At 37.4% G+C, this 20,027-nt stretch overlaps 1 long non-coding RNA gene across 1 annotated transcript; it reads left to right on the plus strand.

Annotated features, from left to right (window-relative positions):
* The first annotated feature begins 8,717 nt into the window (after nt 1–8,717).
* Nucleotides 8,718–10,366, plus strand: LOC126930109 (uncharacterized). The gene is made up of 4 exons (XR_007717453.1): nt 8,718–8,917; nt 9,176–9,266; nt 9,910–10,007; nt 10,198–10,366. It is a non-coding gene; the product is annotated as an uncharacterized LOC126930109 (long non-coding RNA).
* The last annotated feature ends 9,661 nt before the right edge of the window (nt 10,367–20,027 follow it).

Below are 20,027 nucleotides of genomic sequence, written 5' to 3' on the forward strand. Positions count from 1 at the left end.
CTGGTGAGGAGAGATATAGAGCGGCCAGTCTGGCCCCAGCATCTATGCATATTCCTGCTATCCTATGCTGATTTTCTAGTGAGCTGCCCGTTAATATGACAGGTGAAGGCTTAGGTTGGTGAGTTAAGAAATGAAAGGTATATGACCTATTTACAACCCAAGTTTATGAAGACATTCATAAGTGTTCCATCTGTAATTCTAATTTTGAATCAAGAGGCAAAAACCATTTCCTTGAAAAGATTATTCATGTGTGCAGGGCTGAATGAAGCTAGGAATTTTTTGCTTAGTGTCCTTCTTCTGTTTTTCGTTTTCCATTACAAATGAATGTTTAGAGACACTCTGTTTTCCTTCTTAGATTTCTCTGTGAGTTTGTCAAAGAAGTGTATTAGAAGAGCTCCCTTCACTAGCAATCAACATCAATTGTGACTCCAAATAGTACTTTAAATCCAACTTGTTCTACCTGCCACTCAACCGAAGATTGTTTCTAGAGGTCACATAGCCTCCACTTAATTACTTCCGTTCCTATTCATGCTACAGAATAAGAACTTACTGATCTGTCTGGTGGGCATTTTAGTTTGTATAAATTGAGATTCGAGAGTTCATTTGGATAAAATAAGATGCTGGCTAAAGCTCAAGGCAAACATTTGCTGATGCTTAAAACCACCTTGGGACCAAAAAAGTTTACACTCACTGGTTTCTCTAGGGAGTAGGGTTTGAGAAAACCACAGACAGTAGTTATTCTTGGAAATCCTGCTACCAGGCAAATGCCATAGGGCAAGGGCCCAGAGAAGCTGAGCTGCTCTCCCATGGCTAAAGGCAGAGCTTATCCTGACTGGAATTGTTTGGTCAGGGTTTAGAATCCTTCCTGCTGATGGAGAGAGAGGAGGAACCTAAGCAAAAAGAAAGATGACTGGACTGGCTCTTATAATTTAATCCCAGAATAGCTGCCCAATTTAGGTCTTCTCCTGATACTACTGACTTCCTGGTAGCCCTCTTTACACTTAATCCCTGGTTATTCCTTTTTTTTTGAAATGAAGTCTCACCCTGTCACCCAGTCTGTAGTGCAGTGACAAGATCTCGGCTCACTGCAACCTCCGTCTTCTGGGTTCAAGCAATTCTGTTCCCTCAGCCTCCTGAGTAACTGGGATTACAGATGTGCACTTCCGTGCCCAGTTAGTTTTCGTATTTTTAGTAGAGACAGGGTTTCACCATGTTGGCCAGGCTTGTCTTGAACTCCTGACCTCAAATGATCCACTCCCCTTGGTCTCCCAGAGTGTTGGGATTACAGGCGTGAGCCACTACACCTGACTGATCCATGGTTATTCTTCTTGTGTACCCCCTTTCTACCAGGATATATACAGACTATTGAAGAATGTATCTGCCCCAAAGCTTCTACTTAAAACAGACTTTGGTGGTTTGGGATTAAAGACAATTTATATCTCAGTTCACTTAGGATCTTGGATAAAAATTGAAATGTTATAACTACCTGATAATACTGAGAATACTAAAGAAGTATAGTGTGATTCTTAATAAGTACCTTGACACCTTTCCTTCAGAGCTTAGGGTGATTCTATGGTCATTTTGCTTTGTGGTTTTCTTTCCCGTCTCAGTCTGATATTACAGAGCAAGTTTATGTTCTGATTAGGAAAAACTGCAGTTCACCAGGATGCTATATTTGCTATTCAGTGAGTCATACTAAAAAGCCTCATGTTCTTAAATGACATAAGGAAATGGAATCAAGAGAAAAATCATGATCACAAAATGCACCATTCCAAAAATCTAGAGTGGGACAGAAAGATCAACCATCTAAATGCAAACCTCCTTTGAACTGGAACTGCTATAACCAGGGCAGCAGATTGCTCGAGAATGGACATTGATTTTCCCAGGCAGAGGGTAAAGTTGTAAACAGTGGATTGTCTACTGCTGAAAAACTCTTTCAACATGTTCAGTGCAGATTGGCTATCCTTTAATATTCAATGTACAACACCGTATCTACACACACTATAAATGTACATGAGTGTCAGTCATTTATTTCTGAATTTTCATGTCCCAACTCCAATACCTAATGTTTTAGAGATGCTTGGATGATTATATCATAAGGTCCTCACTCAATATATATTTTCACTTTTTTTTTTTCTTTTAATATGCTTGATGTTTGGAATCTCCTTTCAGGTTTTTTTTTTTTTTTTTTCCCAAAGTGGGCAAGTTTTTCAATAGGCTTTGGTATGGGGCTGCAGTGAATGGGAAACGGTTAAACCATGGTTACATGCTAAGTGACTGGCTTAGGGGATGAAAAAGAGAAAAAGGAGTCACCGATGGAGCCATCAGTCAGCCAACAAAGGTAGGAGCGTAGGAGTGGGAAATAAAAACAGATCCAGAGAAACAGTGAAAATAATAAGTTAAAAGCCAATCTGAGTGGTACCTAATAAGAAAGGGAGGCACATCTACGCATCTCAAAGCAGCAAATCCAAATAGGGAAGAGGCCAGAAATAGTTGATTGGATTTATTTTAAATAGTAAGGATATAAGGAAATAGTAATAATAGAATAGGCCAAGGTGGACAAAATGAATGAGATAATACACATACTGGTGTGCTGCTGGTGGGCACTGTTGAATATTTAATACTATGTGAGCTTTATGGGACATGATAGTAAAGGCATGCGGTTATTGCAGCCAATTGGAAGCAAAAGCTATCATAAGAGAATAATGATTGTTGGTGATAGGTTTCTTTTTAAGTAGAGATACTATTAGCAGGTTTATGAAGTGAGAGAAGACATCTGTGCTGACTGTACCAGAGTCTCATGACCTTGTATGGTTTGCTGGGGGAAATGGAAAACAACAGCAATAACAAAAACCTAGCTTCACTAGCTCCTTGCTCTCTATTGCAGGAAATCCCTGAAAAACCAGATGGCACAAGTTACTCAGAAGAGATGAAAGGGTTTTCCATAATTCAAATAGGAGGAGGAAGAGGAAGTGTGGGAGTAATTACTGGATTAAGATCACTGAAAGACAAGGTTGTCTTTAAGGGTGAGTCCTTTGGTTGGTAAATTTCATATAGGAAAAATTCTCAAGTGGTTGCCAATAGCTAACCTTCAAGATGAAGTACATAAACCTGCTGACAGGCAAACATGACTGTCGGGTTTATTTCAAACTGCCCATACTTATTAAAGCTCTTCATTGCACTAGGTCAGGGAAAAGTTACGTAGCGTCCCTGATTATACTTCATACTTCATTTCTAAATCTGAGTTCTGAAGGCGTGTGTGTGTGTGTGTGTGTGTGTGTGTGTGTGTGTGTGTGTAGAGAGTAGGAATTCTGAGACCTGATAGTGCTAACTCTGGAGTTTGATAGGGATAATACAAAAAGAGAGAGGCATTTAAGGAGGAACATTAAAAAAAGATTGAAGACTAAGGACTCACCCCTAGCTAGGAATACACATGACCCTTTTGCCACCCAAACCATACCATTGCCATTTGAATCACTACTTAACTAAATGGTAGGAAGCAATTACAGTAAGTGGTCAATTTAATCACTTTGCATCCATACAGAGACCCCTGGGACTTCTCATAAACTTCATCACACAAAATGCCCACAATTCTCTGCCTTGCAGAAATATGTTTCTTACAAGGATTTGTAGTGGCTTTCCTACTAAATTTCTGGACTGTTAAACTCATTGTTCTATATTTCTGCTGTCTGCTGTTAAAAGGAGAGGCCAGCTCAGGTTTTGCATACTGTAGGAAGTTTGTTTTATCCATTTGGGAAATCAAGATTACATCTTCATGGGACTAGAGATTGTGGAGAACTCATTCCTTCCAACGCCAGCCCCTGGTGATCTCATTCTAGTGAGTAAAACCTCAGGTCAGTTGATTGTAAGTGGATTTTTTTAAAAAAAGCTTAATTCAGGCTTTTATTGCTCTTGTGTTCAGTGGATTCATCTTGTGACTGGCTCCAGATTGTGCCCTTCTCCCATCCCACACCAAGCTGATTTGCAACTTCACACAATTGTTCCCAAGGAGAGAATAATTGATGACTCAGTATAAACCCATCACTACTCCTAGAAAATATAATTCATGAATGCATTCCTTATTCAAAAACATTTAGTAGCATTTCATAGGGAGGAGATCAGCATATTATCAGAGAAAAGATTCATGCCACATTTTGTTTAAAAATCTGTTTCATTACTTCACAGTCACACTTCAGTAGGCCAGGCTATAATGGTTTCTTCTTGGCCTTTGAAATGCTTCCTTTGCTTCTTCTGCTTTATAGAGACTCAAAATGAATTATTCAGATACTTGTGAGCATTAAGAAAAAATGGCCTAATTTCTGAATAATGCCAGTATTACCTTCTTAGACTGTGGGAAGAATATGTGCTCATTCCTCTCCCAGAAACACCTTTCCTAACTTCTTTCCCCCTAATACATCCATTTAAACCTTCTCAGCCTTAGATTTTTAACTGAGATACAATTTTATCTGAGAGGGTTTTCGTCTCTCCTTTACATACCCAAATATGGTATAAGTTGATCTTTCATCCTATAGAATTCTGTGCTCCTCCTGCAAATCCCACTTACCAAATTGCATTGTTAATAACGTGGTTACTTACCTGCATCTTTGCTTTAAAATGTACTTGGGGGAATTTCCTTTTTAATCTGCCTCACCCACTCTAATGCTTAAACATAACACGTGATCTAAAGATATCTTGGACAAGTAGCTACCATGGAGAAATTCATGCCAGATACCATTCTAAATGTTTTACATATTTAACTCACTTAAAGTTTACAGTAACTCCGTAAGGTATGTATCATTAACATTCCCAATTTAAAGTTGGAAAAATTAAGGCACAGTGAACTTTCATAATGTGTTGAAAGTCTTGCAGCTAGTAAATGGTATAGCAGGGTCAGTTCCCAAAAGGAAGAAGTGAAGGGTAGGCAAAATGTAGTAGGTATGCACAATATATTCAGTAGATCACACTATGGATTGCCTAGATTATCTAATAATCAAGGTTTGGAAGTATTGAAAGGCTTGTTTTTATGAAATGCTCATTAATGCATTCTACTTCATAAACTGAATGTTTGCAGTGGAATTTTATTCCATCAGCACATTTGCATATAAAGTTATTTAAATTTACTTTTTTTAATGCCAAAAAAAAAAAAAAAAAGCAAAAAGCAAATCAACCAAACCATTTCCTCCCCAGTTTCGGCTGCAATCAGCAGTCATAAATCCTTAAGTGTTAAGTTATGTTATTTTTGAGAACTGATGTGACATGTCCTAGATTTCAAATGTAGATGCTGCAGAGGACCACGTGAGCTTTTGAATAAAAATTGGTATATAGGACGTAAACATTAAGGAAGCAGGTAGAAAGACACAGCTATCTGAAGAGTCAGATCTGAACTACTGCCACCTAGTGATTTGAGTCAACCATCGGCCCCCACACACTCACAGATACACACTAATTAGAATAAGTGACTTTGGTTGTGGCTTCTTCCTCACTCCAAATATCCTGGTAGCAAACTCTTCCCTCAACATTTTAAGGCCTCCCTCACATACTTTAAAAATTATAATTAAAAAGGAGGACAGAATGGTAGGATTGGGAAAGAGAAGGGTTAAATGACAGAAGAGACATCAATATAAGGCAGAAACACCAGAACAGTCGTGTAAATTAGACGAAGAAAAGTGAACATCAAAAGTAGTGGAAATTAAACGTTATTGATAATAGAAGAAAATGGAAAAATTGATGCAAAGATAAGAGAAGGCAGCATGAAGGAAAGGGGGCTTTCTGATTTGTTTGTTTTTAAGCAAGTAACAGAAGATGATAAAACAACCATATGTGGAATTGTGAAATCACCAAACATAAAAAGACAGAGGGATAGGTAACACCACCAGAGATAAAGAAAAATGATGAATGAAGAAAGTGACTGAACTGAGAGCTTAATCTTAGAAGAGGGACTTCAAGTTTTTTGTTGTTTTTTAAGTAATAAAACCAAAGTGGCATATTCCTTGTTCAATTTAATATAATTGGAACTATCCAGTGTTCTGGATGTACAACTCATTTTTCTTGCCATTTTTTCACTCCTATACCTCCAATACCCATAGTCCTTCTTGATTTTTTTTTCTTCATTAAAAGAGTTTTAATTACCTTTTGGCTCCCTTGAGATACTTTTGAACTTGTACCTGGAATCAGGGAAATGGACTGTACCCCAAAATGAAAATTTAGGGAATTTTATTATTATGGCACTCTTTGCAATCAATCATATCGAGCAGCCACGCCTTAGCAATGTGCATTCAGGTGACTACTGATATTCAGGTATTGTTATAGTTTGCTGCGGGGTCACCTACATCAGCAGCAAATAATGACGCCTAACATCTACTTCATTTCATGTTTTGAAAGCATTTTAATGTATGTGATATTTTATTTCCCGAAAAATGGTGTCTGGAAGACAGGGCTGGTAGCATCAGCCCCTTTGACAGATGTGGCATTTGGGTTCTGAAATGTGTCTGAACTTTTCCAAGTACTCAGCTAGTGAGTTCTTTATCATCTGACTGCAAGTCTGGCAAATATGCTTTCATTAGCAATATTTCTATTCTCTTTGAGAGAAGGGAAAGCTACTTTTCTTTGTTCCAAAGTAATATTGGGGTTTGAAGCCAGTGTGCATAAAGCTGTGAAGGAGGTGTTGCTACTTCCTTTTTTTACAGGAATCTCTTTGGAGAGAGATTGCTTTGCTTCCTCCTGAGGGATCTCATACATTTGAAGGGTTTCTGGCCAGGTTGGGAATGAATTTGAGAAGCCCTTACCTTGTAGGTTTTCCATCATCCTTTATGGCTTCTTCCATTTTCAGATTCTATTGTGCATTGCTGTACTGAGAGTATTACTTCCTTTGGTGATATATATGAGTGCATCTATATATTTGTAAAAAATCAATCATTTAAATATGTTCAAATGCCTTATCTGTGCAGAGAACTGTCCAGACCCTGCAGGGTTAGAACGATACGCAAAATACCGCTCCTTATTTCACGAAGTTATAAATTATATAGAGCATTGGAATTGCACTTTGGGTAGATATCCATTGATTTATACTTTCAATAAATAATTATCTGGTATCAACTATGTATCAGGTCCTAGATGCTATGTGCAGGGGATACAAGGCAAACACCAGCCTGTTCTTATGGAGTTTATTGCTTCAGGAAGGATGGCATGAACATTACTCTTGCTCCTACACTACAGCAGCTGCTCATAATTGCCTATGGATAATTCCAGATATTTCTCAGACTTAACTTTTTTTCTAGTTAGGATAAAAGTAGTCCTGTAACAACCCCTTCAATTGGTGTACTTCTTTGCAACTTCTACATTTGAAATCTAGGACATTTACTTTTGGTTTTCAAAGGAGAGTATAGCTTGGCTTTTAACAATTTGTTTTCAGTCTGAACTGGAAAAAAATGACCCAGTTCATCAGATTTACCTAAAATGGGAGGAAACAGTGATATAAATTGGTGCAAAAATATCTGGTTAGTTCAACTTGATTTTCATGGATTTAGTGGCTTTTAGAGCTGCAAGATTTCATACAGTGTTCAAATTTTGTAGACCAGAACACTGTTGAATAGATGAAAGGGAAGGGGATAGGAGGTAAAGGGACAAATTAAGAGAACTTAGCAATACAGGCTAGAGTAGTTAATGACTCACCTTGGTTAGCAGCTGTGAAAACTGAGAAAGATGTAAGTAGAAATAAGGGAGATTATGGAGGTAAAATCTGCAGAAATTAATATTAATTGTGAGAAATGAAGGAAATGGGGAACATGCAACTACTGTGAGAATTGTTTTAGCCTGGTACTGTTACCAGAACTATGGACTGCAGAAAGAGAAGTTATTTGAAAGAAATTACAGCTAGACAGAAACTGCAGTGCTGTGTGACCTGACAACTTAAAAATAATATAAATAAGTCAGCACCATGCCCTGGATGAATCTAAGCAGGGATTGAAATTTTGTAGCCAAGGAAATCTATTCTCTGCCCACCAGAGGTCCATGGGTATGTGTTCATGAGTATGTGGGCTTTGGGGGTTTTGGCTGAAGAGGGAAGGAAAGACTGGTGAAAATGCACTTGGAGAGAATAGATAGAGGACAGGATGGAGTCTCTTCTTTGGTTTTGCTGCTAGGACTAAGTTGTTCTTTAATAGAAAGAAGGCAAGCAAAACCCATCAATGAAAGAAAGCAAGAATAAGGAAGAAAGGGAGGGAAACCCTTCACTGCAATTGGAATATTCATTAAACCCACATGAAACTCACTCACACTGGGGACTCTCAGTAATATTTTTGTGTGTGGGAGAGGAGCTCTTTTGGGAGCTGAAGCTCTTTCATTAGTGAATGGAGACAGGAATCAGGAAATGTAAATTATTATTATTATTATTATTATTATTATTATTATTATTACAGTAGTCCCTCCTTATCCATGGAGGGTAGGTTCCAGGACTTCCAGTGGATGCCTGAAACCATGGATAATACCAAACCATATATATACTTTATTTTTTCCTATACATACATGCCTATTATAAAGTTTAGTTTACACATTAGGCATAATAAGGCACAGTAAGAGATTAGGCATAGTAAGAGATTATCAGTTGATCGTATCATAGAATTATAACAATATACTATAATAAAAGTTATGTGAGTATGAATATCTCTCTCTCAAAATACCTTATTGGACTGTACTCATCCTTCTTCTTGCAGTGATGTGAAATGATGAAATGTCTCCATGATGATATGAAGTGAAGTGAATGACATAGGCACTGTGATGCAGCATTAGGCTACTACAGTATTGACCTTCTGACCATACATCAGAAAGAGGATCATCTGCTTCTGGTGATCCTGGATTATCAAGCCATGACAATGTTGATGGTTGCATGTCAGGAGCAGATAATATTGATGACTAACAGGTGAGTGGCACAGACAGCATGGATATCCTGGGCAAAGGATGATTCACATCCTGGGTGGAATGGAATAGTTTAGCACAAGATTTCATCATGCTACTCAGAATGACAAGCAATTTAAGAATTGTGAGTTACTTATTTCTGGAATTTTCTATGTAATATTTTTGTACCACAGTTGGCCATGGAATAATGAAACTGTAAACAGAAAAACTATAGAGAATGGGGAAATTTCTGTATTATTAATGTGGCTTTTTTAAACAATAGGCTGATGATTACTGGAGACATCTGAGCTTTGGATAAGAAGAACCTCTGAGAGTTAAACTATTAAATCAACACACAATGAATCATGATAAAGGTATAAAAATGGGTTTCCTGACCCATAGGACTCGGATATAACTTGGCATATCTAACTGGATAAAGAAAATGTGGTATACATACGTGATGAAATACTAAAAAGCCGTAAAAAGGAACAAGATCATGTCCCTTGCAGCAACATGCTTGGAGCCAGAGGTCATTGTCCTAAGCACATTATTATAGGAACAGAAAACCAACTACTGTTTGTTCTCACTTATAAGTGGGAGCTAAATATTGAGCACACATGAACACAAAGAAGAGAACAGTAGACTCTGGGAAAGTAGAGGGTGGGAGGAAGATAGAGATCAAAAAACTACATATCAGGTACTATGGTTATTACCTTGGTGGTGAAATAATCTGTAACCCAAAACCCTGGGTTGTGCAATTTAACCATGTAACAAACCTGTATATGTACGCCCTGAAACTAAAATAAAAGTTGGAAGGACAAAAAAATTTAAATAACAAAAATAAATCTGTTAATTAAAAAACATTGATTATCTATGGAAGCCTAGAGGGTGGAAATAATATCTTTTATTGATTGAGGACTCACTAAATGCCAGGAACTATGCCAAATATTTTATATAATTATCTTATTAATCCTTACAACAGGTATTGATTTTTTGTTTTTTGTTTTTTTTTCACAGGAGGAAACAGAAGACTGAGAAGAAAAGAAGCTTGTTCAAGGTCACATAGAGCTGGAATTTAAATTCAGATCTATTATATTCTTAAAAACTGTGGAAGAGTGAGTAAGGATAAGTCACATATTTCAAGTGTTTTGCCCCTGTGATCAAAATTACCCTTATTATGAACATAGAAATGTCAGCATATCTGGGCCCAACTACACTAAATTTTAAATCACCTGACTACACCATTTTATTCTGATTCTCTAATCTCCAATGAACTTTCTAAATATAATTTGACTTTTCATGTAGGTTTTCCAACACTAGACAGGCTGACACAACTCTTCTGCACACTCTGGTGTTTGTGTCTTCTGGTGATCCTGGATTATCAAGCCGTGACAATGTTGATGGTTGCATGTCAGAAGTAGATAATATTGATGACTAACAGGTGAGTGGCACCTGTTAGTTGGAAAATTATTTGGTAGACATTGATCTTAAGAATGTGGCAGTTGATTCCAACAATGAGCACAAACTCATTCCTAGTCTGCTTAAAAACTAAGATAATACATTGAGGACCAAGGTAATTTCACCCTATGAGAACCCCAGAAAGGCAACCAAATGATATATTTATTCATTCCTTTGCTTGTCCATTTGCTATTCTTCATGATTACTTTGTGCAAAGCACTGTGCAAGTCATTGGAGATGCAGTGCTGTAACAAGAGACATATTTTTATTGTTCTCAAGACCTAGTATACTAGGAAATAGAGACATGGAACAAATCTTTGTTCGAGTAGTTAACTTTAATAATTATTGTAGGACCCAAGAACTGCAGGGTGTGATGTAGGTATGGAATAAGCAAACTTATCTGATATAGGGAATCAGAGCAAGTTTACCTGTTGAAAGTTCTCTGCATTAGATTTTGAATATAAATGTACTTCTGATACTTCAATAGAGTTTTGGGAGATGTTGGGCTTTTAATTAAAAATGACCAACGAGTGATCTAAAATAGCTTCCTGGAAGTTGGGGTGGGGAAGAGAGAGAGAGAGACAGAGAGAGAGCAAGCTAGAAAATAATGCTGATGGTTTAAATGGTGGGAGTGGATGAAAGCAGACGCAAAGAGGAAATGACAGAGCCGTCTTTGGGACACCCATCCTTAGAGGGCAGGAGGAAATTGAGAAATCAAGGAAAGTAAAGTTATAAAGTAACCAGATAGTAAAAAGTATTGGCATAGTTCAGTATCACAATATTCAAAGGAAGATAAGATTTAAAAGAGCAGGAAAGATTGTCACCAGGATCAAAAACTATGGACAAGAGAAATAGATTGAGAACAGCAACTGAAGGTTGTGGTAGAGGTTACTGACCTATAATAGACCCATTCTGCTCTTCTCTTTTATAAGCAAATGGATTCCTCATTCTTAGCTGAGTACAATGTTGCCCAGTAAAAGAATTACATATATCCACCTATTCTGCATCTTTATGGGCCATATGAATAGTTCTGACCAATTACATAAACAAGAAATATTGAGTGACGCCTCTGGTAAGTGCTATTCAAAAAAGGGGAATGTTTCTTTCTTACTCCCTTAATTTAGTTGGTTGTTTGGATGTTGGCGCATGCTAACGGGTCCAGCAATCATGGTAGGCCCTAGAAGATGGATACTACATTCCTAACATTACAAGGACCTTGAAGAAGTTATACATCTTTCCCCTATTTTCTCCATCCTCAGTGAAGGGGTTAGCTTGAATAAGAAAGCAGAGGGCTTCAACAGAAATTTTGAGGTATGTATAATGGTGAAATATTGAAGAAGAAATCTTTCTTCCATTTTTCTGACCAAATAATGATGGCCCTTCCTGTCTTCTGTCATAGTGGGAAAGATAATACAAACTATTAAAAATATATTATTCTAGATCTTACTGTGTAACCTATTATTAAATTTCTGAAGGTAGCATTTTCACTTTTATCACCTGTATGTTTCTCCATGGTGTCTAGCAGAGGCCATGTCAAATGGTAGAAACTCATCTATTCTCAGTGACCATGACTCCTGGCCATAACTGAGTGGACAGTGCATAGGACACCTGAACCAAGTTGGTGCAATCATATTGGCTCTTTCAGGATCTTGGAATTGGGATTTAGAGACATCCGTGACTTATATGAGTATACTTGGAAGTTATAAGGCAATGGCTGTCCTGTATGTACATAGAGAGGCAGAGACAACAAGTATGGAGAGAGAGAATGATAAAGCAGCCATATAGAGGAAAGACAGACCATGTGTTCCTTGACAGAGAGAGAGTTTAAGAGAGAAAGGTAGAGGTAGGTTGAGAGAGAGTAACTGAGACAGAGAGAGAGAGAGAGAGAAAATGATAGAAAGAGTAGCTACTGGATTTTTGATCTGTCTCCAGGCTTTCTGAGGCCTGCTTGCACTTCCACACACCATCACTCAAGATAATCTCTGTGATGAGTCTTTGTAACTTGCACACCAAAAAAAAAAAAAAAAAAAAAAAAAAAAAAAAAGTCTTCATGCATGATAATTATTCCCTGCAGTTCCACGGAGATCTTCTAAGGGAAAAAATATAAGTCCACTTTACTCAGTCTCAGAATGGCCTTATTTTAGTTTTGTGACTGTTGCTAGTGGTCCAGAGTATTTTTCAGGTTCCAAGGGAGACATGGAGACATGGGCCTATTCAAACAGCTGGAAACAAGACTGGCACTTGAGGATGTACTTGGGGCTATAGTTAGAGGTGATGATAGAAGTGGAAAAAGTGAATGAGATGATCAACTCCTAATTTTAGAAGCTCAAACACTCAAGAAACCAAAGCATTATGAATGGAAAAGAAAAGATAGGGCACAATTCTAACTTTAAAATAATTATAATCTAGGTAGAGAAAAGTAAAATATATACATATGCACCCAGAACTAAATGAGTGCTACAGATTATAAGCATTATAAGATAAAGAAGATAGCTATTATTGCTGGGCTATGGTTTTCAGGCATGAAGAAACTCAGGTTTGAGTTAGGCTGTGAAGGACAACCTAGGTCTCGCAATGGAAAATGTAGCTGACTTGAGGTCAGCTTTTCTACTGACTAGATATGTGACTGTGATCAGCCACTTTACATTTCCAATTTCACGGCAGTTTCCTTCTCTGTAAAATGAGGGCTTTGTATTGGATTCACTAATTCATTTAAAACGTAAACTTTAAGTGCCCACTGTAATGTACAGAACTAGGAATACTGCATAAACACCAGTCTTCTAAAAAGACTGTCACTCTGATGTGGCTATGAACAAAGGACAGTGGGAGGCAACTAAGCTGCCTACAGGTAAAGAAAAACTCCATTGAGACCACGTTTGGATGAATAGGAATTGTTAGGTGAATCTGATAATGATGGAAACTTCCAGAGAAAGGGTTGCATAGATCATTGCAAATGTTTTTTTGTAGCATTAATATTTTTCTTCGCTTCTGCTTTGTTTAGAGGAGGAGGAAGGGAGTGAACAAATGTTGGGTAGGAGTTAAGCGTATGAATTGAAGAGAAGATAGAAAGAAATAATTTCCTGAGCTTCTTCAAACCCCTAAAATGTATTCAAAGTGAATTCCATGAAGGAAAACACATGAAAAAGCAGATAATTAAAACCTCCTTTGCCTCCTCTGTATTTCTGTCTTGTATAAGATCTTAGAGATACTGAAAAAGTGATATAACAGGATTCATGTCCCTCGTAGACGTTTAGGACTCCCATCCAGAGGCAGTGTGTGGAGTGCTTAAGAATTTGAGTTTTGAAGACAGATCACACGCTAGCTAACACCACCACCTACTAGTTGTAAGATCTTAAAAAAATGTAAACTCTTTTGTACCTTTGTCTTCTCATCTGTAAAATGGAGATGACAACAATAGTTACTTCCTATGGTGAGAATTAAATGTATTACTCATATAAAGTGCCGAGAACCAGCACATAAAAGCACACTGGCATTTTAAAATAATAGCATATTAGTTATTATTACCTGTTATTCCATAGAGAGTTCACCACTGAGGTGAGGAGAGCAATGGCAATGTGCCTCCCTACGTTAGTGAGTAACCTGAGGGTGCTTCCCTGTGCATGGTCTTCAACAGGGATGGCTTCGAATTTGCTTATTTAGTCATGATACAAAAGTATGTCCAATGAGGCCCTATTTCAGGCACGGTGAACTATATGAAAGGAGAAACAAATAAGCCATGAAGTACAATAATTCCAACACAAGGCAGTACATTTTAAATATCAAACAAATATTTAGGAGCTCAGAGGAGGCAGATGTGACAGCTGCCTGAAACATCAGGGGACACTTCTTGGGTGGCATGAGAAGTGTACAATGACAGACATCATTTCAGGGATTGGAGTCAGGATTTGCCTCAGCTGGTTTGTGCACCCTCTTTGCATTCACAAGCCTTTCTTTCTTCTCCCCTGAGCTTTTAGAGCAAAATCTGATCCAGAGCCTGGGGATGCTGGAGGAGCGTCAAGGCTGGGAAAGTAACATGCACTGTGTTCGCAATCAACAGAAAAGATATTTTTAAACAAAAACAATTTTCCAAGTTTCCAGGAAAAGAAACAAAAGGCTTTTCTAAAATGAAAGAAACTGTTCTTGTTCTGTGACTTTTATGTCACTTGGACAACAAGCCAGTGCTTAGAAACGGTTATTTTCCTGTCGACATCACTGCATGGATACTTCTTAGAAGGACATAACAGCATTAGCACTCAATCCCAGGCTCTGCTCACCCTCCAATGGCAGTCATTTTCAAAAACAATAAAGATATCTATGCTTGGTCTCTCTGTCTTGATTACACTGCAGGCACAACCTGTGTGGGGAAACAATATCCTGGATCATACTGAAGGTTCGCACAGATGGAACATTAGTGGGAGGGGTTGCCAGCTACTTCCCTGCCAACTTGTTAGTGCTGGAGACATTATCCTCTTATTTTGCCAGTTTAATAGAGGATCAGTCGTAAAAATTCACTGTAGGCTCAGCAACATAATTATTATCTATGGTCTCTGCATTAACTGTGAGAAAACATCATAGTCTGAATCTGCCTAATTTCAAATGCCAAGCTGTGCCCACATTCAGCCCACAACTGAACCTGAATACTCAATATATCCCTAGCACTGCTACTGCTGTCATCATGGCGGATGTTAAGTACGGGTTTGCCCAAGCTATGATGTTTAACTGTTGCCTTACTGCTTCTGTATTTCTTCTGTTTCCCTGACCCTTTTCAATACCAGCCCCATGCAATTTAAAACTATTAAAAAGGTAAAAATCGGTGTCACATTTAGTTCTGGTACTCAGTACAGAAGTGCCAAGCCCCTGCAAATTTGGAAAACAAACTCCTTAACAGATGGGCCACATAAAGTTTACAACATGTGCAATGTGGGAGGTAGTATGGCTCTGGGCAAGAAACAGAAGACTGGAAGTTTGGGAGCTCAGGGTTTTAGAATTTGCTTTTGCTTTTTGTTTGTGGGAAGATCACATAAGCTTATATCCTTCAGTTCTCTCATATGACCTGATATCTACCTTATAAGTGAGTGAGTAATAAGAAATCAGGCAATTTTTTTCCTAATATGAAACAGTATCAAAATGCTATTGCTCCTGCTAGGATTATGTGCAACTGGTATCAAATTGTTAATAAAACGTGGCTGCAAGATCTGGAAAAATCCATGATGTAATCTTAGATCTAAGAGATAGTTCTCTTTTATTGAGGACAGGTGTATAGCTAATGAGATACTGTTACTGATAGAAAGGATGTTGCTAGCCTGAGACAAATCTTTGAAAAAAGGTTGGAGTGTGATTTCTAAATCTACACAAGCAAAATACCTTTGGAGTGGCCTTTGGAAACCTGCCATGTTAGAACAATTTTAGAACCAAATTCTCATGATATAAATTTGATAATAGTCTAATAACAGAGGTTCTCAAACATAAATGACCTATTTAAAATTATAAATGTCTGAGACTCATCACCAGCCTGTGATTCAGAATCTGTGGAAGTAGAGCTAAGAAATCTTTAGTGTGAAAAAGTTCCAATGACCAGTTGTACCTGGGCATTATCATAATTCATAAAAGCAGATGATCAATAAGAAAGTTTTTGAACAAATTAAAGTTGACTAAAATTCCAAAGCCAAAGAGAGAAATATGGAAATTGTCATTTAAGAGGACAGATAATTGGCATAGGAGAAAATAGGAGAGAGAGAGGAATGCTAAGAAGAAAAATCCACAGTTCAGGCACAAGAAAGAGAAAAAAAGCAGCCTTTGACAGTATGTCTTAGTCCACTCTCTGTTGCTATAATTGAATACCACAGACTGGGTAATTGTTTAAAAAATACATTTATTTCTTACTGTTCTGTAGGGTGGGAAGTCCAAGTTCTAGGGACTGTATCTGGTGAAGGCCTTCTTGCTTGTGGGGACTCTCTGTGGAGTCCTGCGGTGGTGCAGGGCATCCACGGTGAGGGAGTCTGTGATAGGGAAGCAAAATCTATTTTACAACAAACCCACTCTCATGATAACTAACCCACTCCCATGATAATCCATTAATACATGAACCCATTAGTCCATGAATCCATGAATGGATTAATCCATTCACGAGGGCAGAGCCTTCATGACCTAATCACCTCTTGAAGGCCTTACTTCTTAATACTGTTACATTGGGGATTAAGTTTCAATGTGAACTTCAGAGAAGACAAAAATTTAAACCATAACAGAATAATAGGGGTCCTGAAGGTGAAAGTGGAAAGAGAAATTTATCAGTGTGAATAGAGAAAAATCTCTGCAGAGACTCAAAATGTATGTGCCACCTTCCTTATAGAACTTCTCAAATTTTGCTTCTATTTTTGCAGCATGTCCAATTTACAATCCATTTTCCAATCTGAATTCAGAGTTCACTTTTAAGAATTCAAATATGAATCATAGTTCTGGCTTGTTCAAAGCACCCGGTAGCACTCTTATGCTGTGCGGAATCAAATACGAAGCATTGTCCTGTATAAGCTGATTTTGCCATACCTGTCCAGCTAAACTTTGCTTCACTTATCTGATTGCTGTTTTGTTTGTAGGCACACTGACCTTTTGCCATTCTTGAGATACGCCAAGTTTCTTTCCATCTGGGGCCTTCAAACATATTATTTTTCTAGTAAAATTTCATTCAGTACTCCTCCTGCTCTGCCCACTGCCACTAGTCAACTGCAAATTTCTAGCCATCTCTTACCTCAGAAATGATATATCATTACTCAGAGAGGACTTCTCTGACCATTTAATGTAACTTAGGTCCCTTCATTGTAATGACAAGTTACCATATATTTTCTTGATAAAGCTAATCATAAAGCCAGGTACATGCCTATAATCCTAGCACTTTGGGAGGCCGAGGCAGGTGGGTCACATGAGCCCAGGAGTTTGAGACCAGCCTGGGCAACATGACACAACCCCATCTCTACAAAAAATACAAAAAATTAGCCAGACATGGTGGTGCATGCCTGTAGATCCCGGGAGGTCAACATTGCAGGGAGCCTTGATTGTGTCACTGCACTCCAGCTTGGGTGACAGAGCGAGACCCTGTCTCAAAAAACAAACAAAAAACCTAACCATAGTTTATAACTTTACATTTACTTATTATTGTTTATTATTTGGGGAATTACTATTTTGTTGATTATATTTGTACATTGTCATGGTGTACATTTGGTATTTTGTTACATGCATGTAACGTGTAATGATCAACTCAAGGTATGTAAGATATCCATCACCTCAAGTATTTATCATTTCTATGTGTTGGGAAGATTTCAAATCCTCACTTCTAGCTATTTTGAAATATACAATACATTGTTGTTACTTATAGTCACTCGACTCTTCTGTTGAACATTGGAACTTATTACTTTACCTAACTATATATCTTTGCCCATTAACCAAAATCTCCTTATCACCCTCTGCAACTACCACAACACACACCCTTCCCAGCCTCTAGTATCTAGCATTCTACTCTCTACCTCCATGAAGATCAACTATTTAAGCTCCCACATATGAGTGAGAACATGTGATATTTGTCTTTCTGTGCCTGGTGTATTTCACTTAATGACCTCCAGTTCCATCCATGTTACTGCAAATGACAGGATTTCATTGTTTTTTTTTTTTTTTTTTTTTGGCCAAGTAGGATTTCATTGTGTATATACTGTATTTTCTTTATTCATTCATTTATTGTTTAACACTTAGGTTGATTCCATACCTTGGCTATTATGAATAGTGCTGAAATAAACATGGGGGTGCAGGTATCACTTTGAAATAATAATTTATTATATAATATTTTATATATAATAATTGCATTGATATATATCCAGTAGTGGAATTGCTGAGTATGATAGTTCTACTTTTAATTTTTAAAGAAATCTTCATACTGTATTCCATAGTGTGGTACTAATTTACATTCCCATCAACAGTACAAAGGAATTTCGTTTTCTCTATATCCTAACCAGCATCTGTTGTTTTGTGTTGTTAATAACCGTTCTTACTGGGGTAAGGTGATACCTCAGTGTAGTTTTAATTTGCATTTCCCTAATAACTACTGATGTTGAGCATTTTTTCATATACCTGTTGGCCGTTTGTATGCCTTCTTTTGAGAATTGTTTATTCATATTCCTTTGCCCACTTTCTAGTATGTTTATTAGTGTTTTTTTGATGTTGATTTGTTAGAGTTTTTTGTATATAACGGAAATTAGTCTCCTGTCAGATGAATAGTTTGCAAATATTTTCTCCCATTCAATTGGCTGACTCTTCAGTCTGTTGATTGTTTTCTTTGCTGTGCAGAATCTTTTTAGTTTAATATAGTCCAATTTGTCTTTTTTTTGTTTCTGTGGTTTGTGCTTTTGAAATATTTCCCATAAAATCTTTTATTTTTATTATTTATTTTTAATTTTTTATTTCCATAGGGTTTTGGGGAACAGATGGCGTTTGGTTACATAAGCAAGTTCTTTAGTGGTGATTTGTGAGATTTTGATGTACCCATTTTTACCTAAACCAATGACCTATAGTTTTTCTCCTGTTTTGTTTTTCTAGTAGTTTTATAGTTTTAGATCTCACCTTTATGTTTTTAATTCACTTTGAGTTGATTTTTGCACATGGTGAGAGATAGGGGTCCAGCTTCATTCTTCTGCATATGGTTATCCAGTTTTCCTAGCACTATTTATTGACTATTTATTGAAGAGGATGTCCGCTCCTCAGGGTATATTCTTGGTGGCTGTGTTGAAGATCAGTTAGCTGTAACTGTGTGCATTTTTATCTGGGTTCTCTGTTCTGTTCCATTGGTCTCTGTGTCTACTTTTATATCACTATCATACTGATATAGTTTGGCTCTGTTTCTACCCAAATCTTATGTCAAATTGTAATCCCCACATGTTGGAGGAGGGGCCAGGTGTGAGGTGATTGAATCATGGGTGTGGACTTCGCCCTTTCTGTTCTTGTGATAGCAAATGAGTTCTCATGAGATCTGGCTGTTTAAAAGTGTGTAGCACCTCCCACTTCACTCCCTCTCTCCTGTTCCACCATGGTAAGACATACTTGCTTCCTCTTTGCCTTCCGCCATCATTGTAAGTTTCCTGAGTCCTCCCCATCCATGTCCCCTGTGGAACTCTGAGTTATTTAAACCTCTTTTATTTATGGATTACCCATCTCAGGTGGTTCTTCATAGCAGTGTGAGAATGGACATACACATACTGTTTTGCTTACTAGACCTATATTTTGAATAGAGGTAGTGTGATGCCTCCGGCTTTATTCTTTTTGCTCAGTATTTCTTTGGCTATTCAGACTCTCTTTTGGTTCCCTACAGATTTAGGAGTGGTTTTTCTATTTCTGTAAAGAACGATGTTAGTGTTTGATAGGAATTGCATTGAGTCTGTAAATTGCTTTGGGCAGTGTGGTTATTTCACCGTTATTCATTCTTTCTATCCATAACCATGGGATGTATTTCCATTTGTTTATGTTATCCTCAATTTTGTTTCTTTAGGGTTTTATAGTTTTCTTTGTAGAGTTATTTAATTTTCTGGATTAAATTTACTCATAGGTGAATTTTGTAGCTATTGTAAATGTGATGACTTTCTCGATTTATTTTTCAGCAATTTTATTTTTAGTATATAGAAGCCTTACTGATTCTTACA

Source organism: Macaca thibetana, chromosome 11, assembly GCF_024542745.1.
Source record: "Macaca thibetana thibetana isolate TM-01 chromosome 11, ASM2454274v1, whole genome shotgun sequence".
In the NCBI taxonomy this organism is placed as follows: Eukaryota; Metazoa; Chordata; class Mammalia; order Primates; family Cercopithecidae; genus Macaca; species Macaca thibetana.